The sequence below is a fragment of the Pseudomyrmex gracilis genome, unplaced genomic scaffold (assembly GCF_002006095.1).
Source record: "Pseudomyrmex gracilis isolate BER0280 unplaced genomic scaffold, ASM200609v1 scaffold_50, whole genome shotgun sequence".
In the NCBI taxonomy this organism is placed as follows: Eukaryota; Metazoa; Arthropoda; class Insecta; order Hymenoptera; family Formicidae; genus Pseudomyrmex; species Pseudomyrmex gracilis.
Window position 1 is genome coordinate 355,537 of NW_018020634.1, and position 14,987 is coordinate 370,523.

Below are 14,987 nucleotides of genomic sequence, written 5' to 3' on the forward strand. Positions count from 1 at the left end.
CGCGCTTCCCCTTATTTGTCAGTCGCGATGCTTCTCACGGGTGCACCGCCAATCGATGATTTTACGCTCGTAATGCGTTTTTTTTTTTTGTTTTTATCGTGATGTACGCAGATCGTTGTTGCGTCGTATATACGTTCGTTCGCGTTTACACGGTTTGTTCGATGGTCCTGTTTTTCTTCTCTCTTCTTTCTTCTTTTCTTCTTTCTCGTCTTTTTTTCTTCTTTCCCCTTCCTCTGTGTGTAGCGTGTGCGTGTGTGTGTGTGTGTGTATGTGTGTGTGTGTGTGATGTGTGGTTATTACACGTGTGGTGTGGCTTTTATGCGTGTGCTTCACGTGAGTTGTTGCGCGCGCGAGCGAACGTCCTCCAGCAAATAGGAGAACGATCTATTTTCCTTCGTCTATCTAAACTTAAACTCTATCGTACACTTAAGTTCAGGTTAAAATTCAGGATTGCCCAGCCCGGACGGTGTGAACGAGAAGGATAGTCCACGCGGACGCGAATCGGATATCGGTCGGAAGGGCTTTCGCTCCTCTTCGGGGTGAGAAATCGCACTCGCGGATGATTATCGCTCGTCCCGTTTTGCCCTGAGTATTTTAGCCCCGTTATGTTGAATGTGCGTGCGTGTTGTGTGTGGTGCGTGATGTGTGAAAACGCGCTCGGAACAGCTTCGAGATAAAGTTGGTGTCCGCTGCCGCGCGCGTCTTTGAGTCGGTGTGTGATTTCTTTTTAAGCGGGACGAGAGCGTTTATTTCCGGGATTTCCGTCACTCCGTTTCTGCTTCCGCCTACTTCCTCCGATTCTCTTCTTCCAAAGCGGATTCGTCGCGTCCGTCGATGACTCCTCCTCGAAATGCGACTCTAGCGTTTTAACTCTTTAAAAGGAATTCTATTCGATTATCGATCACCGCTCGTCGTTACCGATATCGTCGATGGTAGTTGTGGTTGCTTCTTATTATCGTTTAGGTTTAATTAATATTGCACTTAGGTACACTCGTTTTTGAACACACTGAAATATATATGTATGCAACGCGGGGTTCTCGCTGTTCGAGCTTTTTACCGATACTCGCTCTTTTCTTTCTTCCTCTCGATCTTCTTCTTCCGTATCTTTGCGCTTCCGTAACTGCTCTTGATCTTTTCCTTCTCGATGTCTTTCGCGCGATCAACTCGCTAATCACTTTCTTCTTTGCAACCCCGCTTTTACTCGTTCGGCTCTCGATCTTCTTGCGTTCTTCTGCTCCTCCGCTTCTGCTTTGCTCGTCTTATTCTGCTTCTTCCGCTTTGTCCAGTCTTCCTCTCCTGCGCGGGAATCTCTCGCTGCAACGCGTCTCCCGCTCGAAGCTGCAATCCAGAAAAAGAGAATACATTTTTTGCGTTATTCGCCGTTCACACGCAACTTACGTTCGTTACATCAACACGATTATCTCTCGTCACTTAGACAACTGTTTCACAAGTGATTGTTCGCGAAAATTTGTTGATAAAAATATATCTAAATATTTCTCTTAAGAAATTTTTCAAATCTGTCACAAAATTCACATCACGGCAATATTGTCAATCAGACACGTTACGCGAGAACGACGACGGCATTTAAAAACACGGTTTCTGTCAGTTGACACTGTTTAAAATCAGCTGTCACGGAAAAAATAACAAAGAATGCCGAATCAACGCGATGACGTGATAAAAGAAGAGAATCGCAAATTGAAAAAAAATTCTAATAAATAGGGAAGAGACGTTACAACTTCAAAGGTTTTACGATCTTATGGCGTGTAACGTTAAACGCAACTCTCTTTCGACTGACGTTTATGAAGGGTTACACTTCCGGACGCGACACAAACAATAATTTCAACCAGCACTGTCAGAAGCACGCACTAATTACGCGGCACGGTAAATTTTGTCCAGTTGACACATCCAGCTCTTGTGTCGATAATTTAACATTACACAAATTCACGCTCTCCTTTATGCTACGCAATAGCTCTCGTCGACTTGAATTTTTTTAGATTAATTCGCGTTTTAGGAAAATTGATCGATAGCGCAAATGTCTTTTGCCGTCGCACGGTGATAATCACCACTGACATGAAATCAGGAAGTAACGTCAAACGCGTAAAAAAATACAGGAAAAGACGTAGGGAAAAGTGTGAAAAATTGAAATATATCGATAAAAATCAAATAGGTATTTAGAAATAATAGTGAAATGTTAATGTATAAAAAATACATAATACACAAATAAACATAAAATCCAAACACAGTGAATATGGCAAACATTAACAGCAAGAACACTGAGTATTGTCAGAGAAACGTAACATAAAGTGCAATTTATGTGTCAATAACATCACTGGGAGGGAAAACGCGATGTTCCACTGTGCACTGCCATTTACACGAACAAAATTGCTTTTGCGATCAGATATCTGAAAAATTATTGTTTTTGTACGCGAGATTGAAAATGCGTTTGCGGCACTACTTCGTCCAATTATTTTCTAACACGCGGTCGGACTTTTTCGCGGATCTGTCACTAAACAATGAAGAGGGGGCTGACACGATGTCACTGTAGTACCGAATAATTTGTTGCGACATGTGCGTCAGGCTTACGTGACGTGACGAACATTGTCGCCTGCCTGCTGAATTAACGATTCGGAATGATCACGCACGAATATTCGCATAATTGCTAACTCGATTAGTGGCGACATAACGATTCGTCACGTTTAGCGTTCACTTGTAATTCCGCAATCCACAAGAAATCAAGATTGCTCGCGTGACGACTCTTCGCGAGTTCGACAAGTTGCGAAGAAGCGATCGGGAAAAGATACTTTTCTTTTCATCCTCTTTTTATCTCCGTTTTCATCTCCTGAGTTTTCCCGCGGTCTTACCGAAGCACATGATATCACCCCGGTGATTCAAGACGAGATCGAGGTGTGTGCGATCGCAACGAAACACTGTCGAGACGGCGACGATGACGTACCGGGCATGTCAGGATTCGGAACTGCGAATAGGAGGGGGAGGGTCAGTGGTGATCTGGGCCGAAAGTGGGGAAAATTGACTAAAATAAGAAGAAAAAGAAGAAAACAACAGGCGCGCGGCGAATCAGTATGTACACGGGTAGTACGTACACGCGCAAAGTCGTACGTTCACATAAAACTTTTAAGACACAAGATCGACGAAACAGGCTGTGTCACGATAGAAAAAGAATCCTTACTGGAGGATTCCTTACTGGAGATATATTCAAGTGCGGACGGCAAGTGGGCAGAGCGGCGGCGGTCGACGATGATCGGTAATACGCGTAATATGATCGCTGCACCTCGGCTCTTAGCTGCTCGCGACCTTCGTGCACGGTATCAGCCAAGACACTGTTCTTCCTCTTCGAAGGACGACGGCGGTAACGACGACGACGACGACTCGCGACGACGAAGACGACGATGACTACGACGGCGACGTACGACGGGGGAAAAAGCTCTCTCCTCTTCCGCGTTCGAGTCCTTGACGGAGGAGGAACCGAAACTGACTCGGGTCTGCGGCTCGCGAGAAACGCTAAGTCCTTCTCCGTCGGGGGCCGGTGGTGGCGCGCTTCTCAGACCGCGTGCGTCTGACTAAAAGCCACCCCCTCGTGCCTTAAAGAACGCGTGTTCGGGTAGGGGCGTTGTCTTAGGTGGTGCGCGGCCGCGAAATTTCTGGCCACCTCGAGGCGCCTTCGCCGTAAGCCGTTTCTTACCGAGGCGACGTCGTACGCGGGTCCGACGGACCCGGGCGCGGGCCCAGGTGGCCGTGGACCGACTCGTGACCCCGGCCGCGTCCACCCACGACGAAAATCTACCTCCGGCAGGACGAAAAACTGAGGACGCCGTAGGACAGGAGTTTTCAAGCCACCCCTCTTTTCCTTTGCCCCCACCAGACACGTCGGCGAGGCGCGCGCTCTATCTCCCCCTTTTCCTCAAACTCGTCTCTCTCTTCACCCCGCGCCGAGATGGGTGGGTGGGGGATTCTCCGCCACCGACTCCGCCGACGCCTCGCACCGGGGGTAAAGCGTCGTAAGGGGTGAGAGAAAGAGAGTGGGGCCGCGCGCTCTCCGTCTCCGTTTCGCCCGGCCAAGAAAACCCTCCCGGCGAGGAGAGAACGAAAGGGGTTCGTAAGAACCGATTATCTGTCTTTGTCTATCTCGCGATCGCTGTCTTACGCGCTCCGCGGTTACGTTCCGACGCACGTAAATACGCGGGGTCAGTACGAGCTCTCGGACCGTTGGCTCTTTTCGGTAAGAGCTCGTCCTTGAAAACTTTTCGCTCGCTCGCCGCGAATCATCCTTGTCGCGCAAACTCACTTCAACTCCTCTCTTTTTGCGATACTCCCACTCAAGAATTCTAGTTTAAGAGCAAGATATATATATGTATATATATATATCTATATAAGTTCCGGTGAGACATGCGAACGTCACGAAACGGAATATTCGACTGACCGAAAAGTTGTAGGGAGCTTCTGTGTAAGGGGGTGTAACAGTCTGAGGTATACTAGGAATAAAAAGAAGGGGAACCGTCGTATAAAAATGGCCTCCTCCCTCGTGTCCCGTATGGCAACGCACGCGTGACTAACTATATCGTGGGGGAGTGGGGCAAGGTTTTCTTTTTTATCCCTCTGTATTTACGGATCGGCCCAAGTTACGTGGCGGCTCGCGCGCGATTGTCTTTGGTGAAACGCGCCGAGTTTCATCAATCAAAGAATTAATCAATCGGGAAAACACATCCGAATATATCCGAGTCACCCTGCGTTTCCACAATTCGCCTTTCGTTTCGTGTTTCGTAAGTCAAATCGCGATTTAAGCATGGATCATCGACCTTGCAGAGGACGTCGACTTTCCAGTGGACGCGTTGATGCTTATTTCACGTTGGCGGATCGTCGGGATGGTCATCCTGCTTGTCTTACGCATCCTCCTCGCCGAAGTAGACAACCAAACCATCCCGTTTCCTACCCTTCTTTACCATCCCTGTTCCCTGCCGAGCTCTCATCTAACGTACCTGCCCCACCATCGCATTAGACTCCTATTCCTCCCTTCTCTGTTAACGTCTTTCCCCTCCACGCTCGCTCTTTCGTCTGTCCTTCTCTCCGCCGTCGGTTTTCCTAGCTGAGTCTCGCGCGTACGCCACCCGGCACTCTTTTCTACATCCTTTTCTCTCTCCCTTTCTCGGCCGACTCGACTCGCAACCCCCTCCCACCAGTGCGACAACCCCCACGCGCCGCTTTTTTACGCTGGCCTCGTCCTTTTTTCCACGTGGTGTACACGTGGAAGTATGAGTCCAGAGGGTGGGGAAGCGCGACCCCTTTTTTTCTTCCACTCTGCCTCTTATGATTCGTCCGAGACGACGCAACAGCGCGTCCGTCCTTTTTTCTTTTCGTCTCTCTTTTTCCTCGGCAATTGAAACGGCACCGGCGAACAAGAAAGGAGCAAAGAAAGAAGCGTCACGTAGCGCCGCGACGCGTCCGGTCGCGTCCCACACCCACCCCCATCGTGTCCACCCTATCCGCGTCTCTTCCAACGCGCCTGCGACGAGGGTGGATCGCGTGAAAAAAGTTAGCCAATAGGTCGGCCGGCCGGCGATGGTGGAAAAATCGAGTGACCTTTGTCGCACGTGTGACGCCACGCGCGCGATAACTTTCTTTGTGGCGACGCGATGGACCGTCGAAATACATCTCCCACTCTTCTTAAAGAGATATCCTACGCGACCCGACCGTTTCAGTATATCCGACGAAATTTATTAATGTGAGAAATATAGTCGTCTTCGTTGATAGTTATATCTTCACGAAGCTATTACGCCATTTACTAAATAGAATAAAACAAACATTAATAAAAATCTTTAATATGTGATAGCTATGTAAATTTTTGATAATTACGTTTTGATATAATATCTTTTAAGTCATATGATAATGCAACAAAGAAAAACTAATTATCTTTTTATCGTAATTGTCGTGAATCTTAGATTTAATAAAAAATGCAAGTAGGTAATACATTTTGTATCGATTTTTTAAATTACTATCTACGAATCGTGCGATTTCGTCTTTAGTCTTAAACACAGAAATATTCAGTTGATTGAACATCACCGGCGGAAGACATGAACACAGAACGAAAGTAACGCACTTCCGACATGAGGGTCTCCCGGCACGAAAGTGGCCGGGCGCGATCGCGATCAGAACTTCCGTTCGCGGCAGGCTGCCGCCGTGCTATAAGAATTTTCGGCACAGTTCGTGCGCGGGTGGAGTGGGATTCGGTACGCTCGCGCGAGTGTGTTTCGAAAATAAGTACGTAGAACGCATTGGGCAATCGAGGCTCACTTTAAATTACAAATGAAGCGGTCGGGCGCGGCGTATATACGCGAGGATAAAAACAGGTGAGAATCGAGCCTCCGCTCTCCGATGGGGTGGGTGGATTGTCAGGTAATACGCATACACGCGCACGTATATTTACGCGTGTATGCGTCGCTTGCACGCTGCATGTACGTACATACGTATTTGCGCGTATACACGGCGTGTTTTAGATCTCAATCCCGATCCCGATTCCCCCTTGATCCCGATCGGCAGCTGGACTTCAAGAACCCGGCCAACGGACGTATACGGACGGGTACTTGCTGCGTACGAGTTGTTGCACGTGCACTTGCAGCATACTCTTGACACGACCAGTTGTGCCGGCGCAGCGCGCGACGCTCTCTGAATCGAGCCGATCGGCTACCTCGATAGTGCGTACGCCTTTACGTAGGAAGACATTTGTCTTCTAGGGCCCGATCCCGTCCACTTTGAATTGTCCGCCTTCTTCTTCGCGAGTATACGCCAGTGGCGGGGGTGTGTGCGCGAAAACGCACGTCGACCAAAGTGGTCATCAGATGGCAGAAACGCCGTCGGGAATATTATTTGTTAGGCCCGTGTCACCGCTTATCTCTTTTCAAATTTCCTGCCGCGCGATAAAAATGCAGAAACCGCTATTTTAACGATTTCCTTCTTGAACAATTTTTGAATTTACTTAGATAACTCGAAGATGCAATTTTATTAATCACAATTTCCGAATCAATTTTATTGATAATAAGATAAATAAAAAAGATAATACTAACGATAAAGATAATATTTATCAAAAATTTTATCGAAGAGAAAGAGAATTTGGTTTGTTCGTTTCTTTATACACTTCGCGCTGAAATTTAGTTTGCTGCTCGTGTGAAGTAGCCTCGCTTCAACCCTTAATCGGAGCCACCCCGTGGCGAGGTGACGCCTGGTGGCGAAATAAGGAACGAAGGAATGAACGAGTGGAGAAAAGGGTGAGCCGTTTTAAGGTTTTTGTCCGTGCTAACCTAGGCGGAATATCGATCGCGGCGAATTGTAGCGACAAACGCGAACAGATGCAATCTCATGATGTATGTACACTATCGTACAAAGATCTAAGCATTACAAAATAAAAATTTAATTTATGTAATTTTGAAAAACTATTTAAAATAATTCACACACAGAAAGAAAAAGAAAAAGAGAAAGAAGATTTCTCAAATTATTTTAAAGTTTTGTTTTTTGAGATAGAGATAATTTTTATATCATTTATATGTGCAATTTAAGAGTAACAAGTTATCGTCATCTGACATAATAAGGCTAATATAATTTCGGTGAGTTTAGATTTGAAATTTTAATCAAAATAAAAGAAAAACGTTCACAATTTTTTCGTCGCAAGCTGCACTTTTAATTCTTTTGCGTTGAACGAAACTCACCGAAATATATGTTACATTAACATCAATCCCCGACCACCTCACGCGCGTTATCACATCGTTCCAAAGAATATACGTCACAATACGAGAGACGCACCACTTGATTCGGCGGGAAATGAGATTAAGATCGTCGCGACGGACGCGATTCGTCGAATCGGCGAATCGTAGGAACGTGCAGCACGCGAGCCATCGAAACTGACGGCCCGGATTAAGAATTCTAACGGTAGGAGTAGCCGGGTCGGTAGTAGGATGAAATGAGCGACGCGTCCGGCGCATTACGCAATGAAAGAAACAAATGAAGCTTAATAGAAAAACTGCCCGCGCTAGAAAAACCCATTCCATCGTGCACTTAGTACAGCTGCATCAGAAAGTGCATCGGCCGTTCTTTCTACCCTCGTTGTCAAGCGACACGAGAACAAGTTCCTCAGCGACGAGTAAAATTTTTTCGTGCAGAGTAGTGAATTTGAATCTATTTGACGTTTGTGTAGAAAAAATTTCGTGTCACAATTTACTCGCGATATTTTAATTCAAAATTTTAATAAAATGTGTACAACTATAGTTTGTTTTTGCGAAAAATGTGCGCGTTCAAGTATGTCAGCAGTTTTTCAATTCGCGTTTCACGTCGAACGGAGGTTGAAGTCGGGAATGTCACCGATCCGGAAAACTGGGCATGGAACACAGCGAGACACTCATGAATTTTTCAGAGTCCATTTGGACGTACTGCTAATTAACAGTAATCGAGCAAACGTGTAGAATCGGCTCGCCGCTGACCGGTGTACTTTGTTCCGGTTCTAAATTTGATTTACATTAAATATGAGAACGCTCGCCGGGACGAGCACTGCATACGTATACGCGCGGGTCTGTACATCGTCGCATTAAATATAACCAAACGCAGCAAACGCGCGTAATGAATCAAATTATTTCGGACCGCATCCGCGGTTGGGGGAATAATTTGTCCGTGTGAAAAGGATAAAAGCGCGCGGAAAGAATGAATTGTAGATTCGTCGAAATTCGAATATGCAAGCGGCGGTGACGCGGTGTTGTGTTTCAACAACACCGATCCGTCGATAATCGATAGCGATTCCGGATAATTCGGGATGTCAAATGCGCGTCGACAAAGATCAAAGGCTTGCGTGCGTGCGTGCGTACATACATGTGTGTGAGTGTGTATATTTGCGTGCGTGAGCATTGTCGAATCTCACAGCACGGACACGAGCCGCGGAACGCGTCGCATGCATTTTTCCCGACTGTACCACCACTGTCGTCTGCGGCTGTGTCAATAGGAGCCAATCTAAGTACATATGCACACACAGACGTAAATGCAGCTCGTCGTACACACTGCGACTCCGTGATGCAATCGTGATGTGCCTCGTGCTTTGCGCAGTTTCGACATTCTCTTTGCCCCGCGCTATGCGCAAAGTGCGGCAATGAATTCCGCGATCGGATGCGGATCGATCGATTTTGACGGGTGTGGACCTGAAATTTTAAACTCAGATCCTCCCAAGAGAGAGAGAGAGAGAGAGAGAGAGAGAGAGAGACAGACATCGATCCTCGGTCCTTCTCCTTTCTCGAGATCACATCTTGGACCAACGTGAGGACGGTGTTGTGAAGAATGGCTGATCTGCGCGCAAATATAGCTACGTATCGTTATTTTCCGAGTCTGCGTGCGAGTCGCGTGATAAGATAAGCGTGCCGCGGATCCAGGATCAAGGTGACGAAGATAGCGTCGTGACTTCGAACGATCGCTTTGAGAAAAATTGATGCGACTCTTGCGTATCGTCGGAAAAATACATCGCGCTTTATTCTTTCTACAAATGCAAATTTTTCATGCAGTTCCCGGAGTCTGTAGAATGCGCACTCGCCGGAAATATTCCATATATTTCTCGAAAAAATATTCAAGGACGTTATAATCAAATAGGATTTAATTTTTAAATGCGGCAATTATATTAAATCACAACGTGCAACAGGAAACGGATTTAGCGGAGATTCGTCGTCTCGTCGTCTCTTTTTAATTACCCTTGTATTAAAAGCATAAAGCAGGAATTTGAAAAAATTTAATTTACATCTCGCGACGCGCGAACAATGCAACAATACTCGTGGCAAAAATACGCGACAATAAATATCATTATATGCACGTCTCTTGAAAATATCGAGAGAAACAATATATTTTTTAATGATTTGTTGAAAAATCCGAAATTGTATAAATGTGACGAACGAATTTGGTTTATTTCGGAGGCTGGAGCCGAGATGATGACGAACGCCAGCCAGTCATGAAAGATGGCTGACGCCGGTCGATGATCGTGAATATTTTTGACCGCGCGCAGTTAGTACTTTCTGTCTCGTATATTTGCCGTAAAGTACGGGAGGGAATGATCGGGGAGGGGTGAAAGCGACGGAATATATACATAGAAAGACCGTTAATCAAAGCGACAGCGCGCTCCGGCTCGGGATACCCGGCCGGAGGAACGAACGGCGAGTTTTGCCATTTTTGGGGGGGAAAATTTTCCGTGAAAATCATTGACGTCGCCCGGGTCATCGACGAGCTCTGCCCGGCGGACCGAACAGCTACACACACACACACGAGGACCGGACTATGTGTGTGCGTGTATATGTACGTATGTGTACCAGGATACACAACGTGGGAGGCCTGTGTCTCGTATATCGGGGTGGTAGTTCCCGCAGAGAACGGCGTGCGACGGCCTCCCATTGGCCTCCCATTGGCCGGTCCGGGGGTGGCTCGCTGCAGTCATCGATTCAGGCAGTCATTGGCTGACTCGGCCCCGGCCGCCATTTTGAATGACTCCGGGATCAATACGAGGGGTGCGGAAAAAAAGTGCATGCAGGCCCACCGCCGCCCCCGGTTCCCTCGGCCGTATCTCACGACCGTTCTATCTCCGTTCGCACGCTAACCACCGCGCGTCTCCCTCGCGCTCTCGCCCTCGCTCTCTATCTATCCGCCGCGGTTCATGCAACCACCGACACCCGTTGCACCAACCTCCTCTTTCCACTCAGGGGCACCCTAACGCCTTTCCGCCGCCGACTACCGATCGTTCCCTCCCCCGCCTCGCTACCGCTCTTCCTCCGATGGCATCCCCGGCGCAACAACGCCAACCATCGACGACCCAGCCGAAGGGGATGATAGGACCGTTTGCATATATACGGAGGAACGCACGCACACATACGAGGGACTTCGTTCGCGCGCGCTCGAAAATCATCGAAAAAATACTCGGCGAAAGCGGGGTTGCCGGTGTTTCGCTGTGGCGCCGCTGCCGCCGCCACCACCGCCCCCGGTCCCGTCGCGTTCCACCGTCATTTTCTTCCCTTTCTCCCCCGGGTTTGTGTCGAGAATATATGCGATTCTCTCTCGCTCTTTCGCGTGTGCGTTGTTACGTTGCACGCTACGTTTTCAGCACAGGCCAACTCGTCGGGAAATAGGAAATTTGAAATCGAAGCTCCGCACCGCCGCTGCCGAGCCCACCACTCCCGAGTCCTCCCCCTCATCGTCCCCGATCATCGGTGAAGCTCCCGGGCCTGGCACCAGACCCGGGGGTGCGTCATCGAACTCGGGAAATGGAATGATTCCGCGTATCGCGCGTTCTTTGTCTCGACGCGCCCGCGAGTCTCACCCTTTTTTTTCGACATTTTTCATATTTTTCCTCCGATTTTTTCAGCGAGATAAAAAAAATCTACACTACTCGGCGTCGTAAAACGATCAATTCAACGAGAAAAAGCTATTGCTATGATAAATACAAACTTAGACTTTTGAGCAACATGTAATTTTTACAAGGTTTTCAAGCGAGAAGATAATTTGTGTTAGGTCAAGTTAGTTGTATAGGAGCAAGTTATAATTTTTCAAATTATGGAACAGAAAATGTGGGCGCGCTCGACATTATTTATACAAATTAGTAAGAGAGATTATACGCAAACAGAAGCGATCGACTAAAGGGTCAGTCACGACGAAGGTTTGGGACTCCTCCTTGACTTTCTAACTGCCGCGAGAAATTTGTTTTGAGTCTATTTGAGATACGTCCCACGACAGGTTAGCCATCAAGTCGTTGCGGACTACTTAATAATCGCGCGAATTACAATGGTAATACACATAAACGGCGATTCTCTAGCAAATAACAGTAGTCATTACGGTAGTCGCTATTATTACGGACACTTTGGCGTTTAACTGTTTTACCGTAATAAGCCATGACCGTTCGAAAGGAGTGAGAGAAAGAGCTGCGGCAGACAAGCCGCGGCCCGCGCGAAAGTATACGTATTATACCGGCCTAAGTTTTATAGCGGCCGTTGTTAGGTGGTGCCGTTCGCGAGCTCTGTCATTACTCAGTAACTTGTAAAACAGTTGCCTTTGGACATAATGTTATTTGCACAATGCGGGTTTAAGTGGCGGCCGTCGAAGATTTATCGTTCCGTTTATGATCCTAAACGGCACGATGGATCTTCCGCTCTCGCAGCAGAAAGTCGCGCGAATTCTCTCCTTTCCCCGCGAATCGCGATCGATTCACGCGACTCGCGCACAGGATGAGGATTCACGAGAATCTTCCGGTCCCTTTCGGAGCCGGTAGCTTCTCTGATCATCAATGGCGTCTTTCTCTACTCGAGCGCCCACTTTGAAACAAAACTTCGCGTAGAAAAAGAAAGAAAATTATTGTACATGCATACCATGCAAGTAATATATAGATACGTATATATATATATATATATTTTTAGTTGTATTTTGGGGTACTTACGTTTGGAACCGAACTAACTGAAACAAGGACATAAGGCTTCTCTTGGTAACAACGACTTTTAGATCACATTTTTAGTTATTAAGAATTTTATCGTTTTTTTTCATTTTTCGCTTTTTAAATTTACGTTTAAAATCTAAAGTTTCTCAAAACTTGTTAAAAATATACTTTAGTCATATCTTTTTACAATTTACTTTGTAGGCGTCTAAAGTGTTATTTTTTGTTTGTTTCTTTCCCCCCCTGTGTCTCTCGTTTGTTTCTTCGACAGTGTAGGTGTACTCTGCTTCTTTAAGGCAATGCTTTTGTTGCAATTTCGTTTCTTCTCTTTTTTTTGGTGCTTTTTCGCGTATTTTTCTTGATTTTCTGTATTTTCTCTTTTTTCTTCTTAATCGTCGTCTTCTTACTCGTAATTTCGAAATCAGGATCGCTCGAAAGTGAGTTTTAGCTTCTCTAAATTATTTAAGTTCTTTCGGCAAAACTTAAGAGGAGTTGTTCAGACGTTGTGTTTCACAGACAGAAATCGGTGCGTGTTTCGGAAACGGTGAAATTAATTTTTCAATGAAATAACTATGACAACACATAACAACACAGTGCGACGCGTCTGAAACAGAAAAGATAAGGGGGCGCCGTCCCCCGTACATTCTCGTTACGATCGATCTGTCGAACAACCGCGCGATCGCCCGGTGGGTCCTATCGCGATGATTCACCGCGAATGGATCCACCGATTTATCCCCGTTTTTTAACGCAGTTATTTATTATTTATTTTCGGTTTTCGTAAAACGGTTTGCGGTTACGATATGCGACGGAATTGACGAGTCTCGTAAAACGTTTGCGGAGGGACCGAGAAATGTGCGACGAGAAGGGAGGCGTATCGATCATGACAGATGATATTTTTTTATTGTTGAACAAATCGCGTTGCCGAATGTAACAATTTCAGTTCAAATCAAGTTCCCGTCTAATATTAACTAATTGTAAGTCATTCTAAGTTAGGAATGTACAAATATAATACTAATATAAAATAGCAAAAATTTGAATTCAAAATCACGAAGAAATTTAGCAAAAAAGAATCTATAGAATGCAAATGCTTAAACTCTCCTTCTCTCTTTCTCTATTGTACATAAGCTTTCTGAAAGGATTGCTAATACTCTCTTGCGCTACTAGCGAAGTGAAGTTCTAAGTCAAGTATCACCTTGGATGTTGGAATAAGAATGTAATAAGCTCAAAAGAGTACTTTATCTGTGCAAGGTATCGCGTGTCTGGCATCATCGATAGTCGCACCCACCCTCGGGGCATCCCCCGAGTCCAAGTCGGCGTCAGTCTAAGGTCCGTTCGAATCTCCCGCGCGACGAAAGGAAAAACCTTCGGTATAAGAAGGGGCCACGTGACTCGAGGAACGAATGAGCGTCTTTGCCGCCCCCGCCGCCGCATCCTCGCCCTACCCCTCCACCTTCTCTCTTTCCCCTTCTAGAGAGGCGCGCGGCGTCGCTCCTTGCGCGTCGTGGTAAGACGCGTCGGGACGCGCTGCCTCCGTCCTTCTCGCACTCTCGTAAGCTCCCTGTCTCACGTCCTTCTCCCTCTCCCTCTTTCTATCTAGCCGCGCTCTCTCCATCCTCGTGCTTTCCCGGACTTTTCTCCCCCACGTGCTCCTCGCGAGTCGGCAGTGTCTGCTGGCACGTCGCGGGGTGGCGATCTTGGTAGAAAGGACTTTGCGGAGGACTTCGCTCCTGACTTCTCCTTCTTCCCTCGGCGCTCACTCGACTTGATCCTCTCTCCGCGATCTCCTTAGTCTTCCACCCTTTCTCTCTTTCGCAGATAGTTCCTTACGTCTCCAAACGCACAACTTACGCCACCTCGAGAGAAGCCCCGCGAGAAGTCACCCCCCGAAGCCGTTCCCGGTCCCTCCTTTCTCTCCCGTGCACGCGACTTGTACGCGCGGCGCGACTATTTCCGCGATAATTATCCGGTTTTTCGCATACGAGCACCTCCGCGATCGCGACACGCGTCTCCACGGAATCGTTACGGCACAACCGCCGCGTTTTCGCGGATATTTCCGTAGAATTTCGGTAACCTTTGATAGAGGCATTGCGAGCATCCCCGTGTCTGAGTAGCAACTGCGCCGTGGCCCCGTGCCGGGCACCCCCACCTCACCTCCTTGCCGCCTCTATTGCACCACACGCCGCCCGCCGCCTAAACCGTGCCGAAGCGAGCCACCAACCCTCTCTCGGACGCGCGCTGGCCCTCCACCCGCGTTCTATCTCGCTCTCTCACCGTCACCGTTCGCGCTCTCGCACGTTCGCCCGCACGCCCGTCCATCCGTCCGTTCGTCCGTCCATTCGTACGTCCGTCCGTACATTCGCCCGCTTTCTCGCTCTCTCTCTCTCTCTCTCTCTCCCCCTCGTCTCTCTCTTTCCCCTTTCTCTCGCACGCGCGCGCTTCATCTCGCTTTCTCTTTCCGCTCGCTCGGACCACGAACCGAACGTTCGGTCGGACGCGCGTCTTTCTCTTTCGCCATCTTCCTCGCGCTTTCCCGCCCGTTCGTTCT

The 14,987-nt window shown here is 47.6% G+C and overlaps 1 long non-coding RNA gene across 1 annotated transcript; it reads right to left on the reverse strand.

The window, feature by feature from the left end:
- Window positions 1-288: 288 nt before the first annotated feature.
- LOC109853554 lies at window positions 289-14,550 on the reverse strand. The gene is made up of 3 exons (XR_002250128.1): window positions 14,514-14,550; window positions 12,449-13,046; window positions 289-1,338 (listed from the first exon to the last, which is right to left on the reverse strand). It is a non-coding gene; the product is annotated as an uncharacterized LOC109853554 (long non-coding RNA).
- Between the last annotated feature and the right edge of the window lie 437 nt (window positions 14,551-14,987).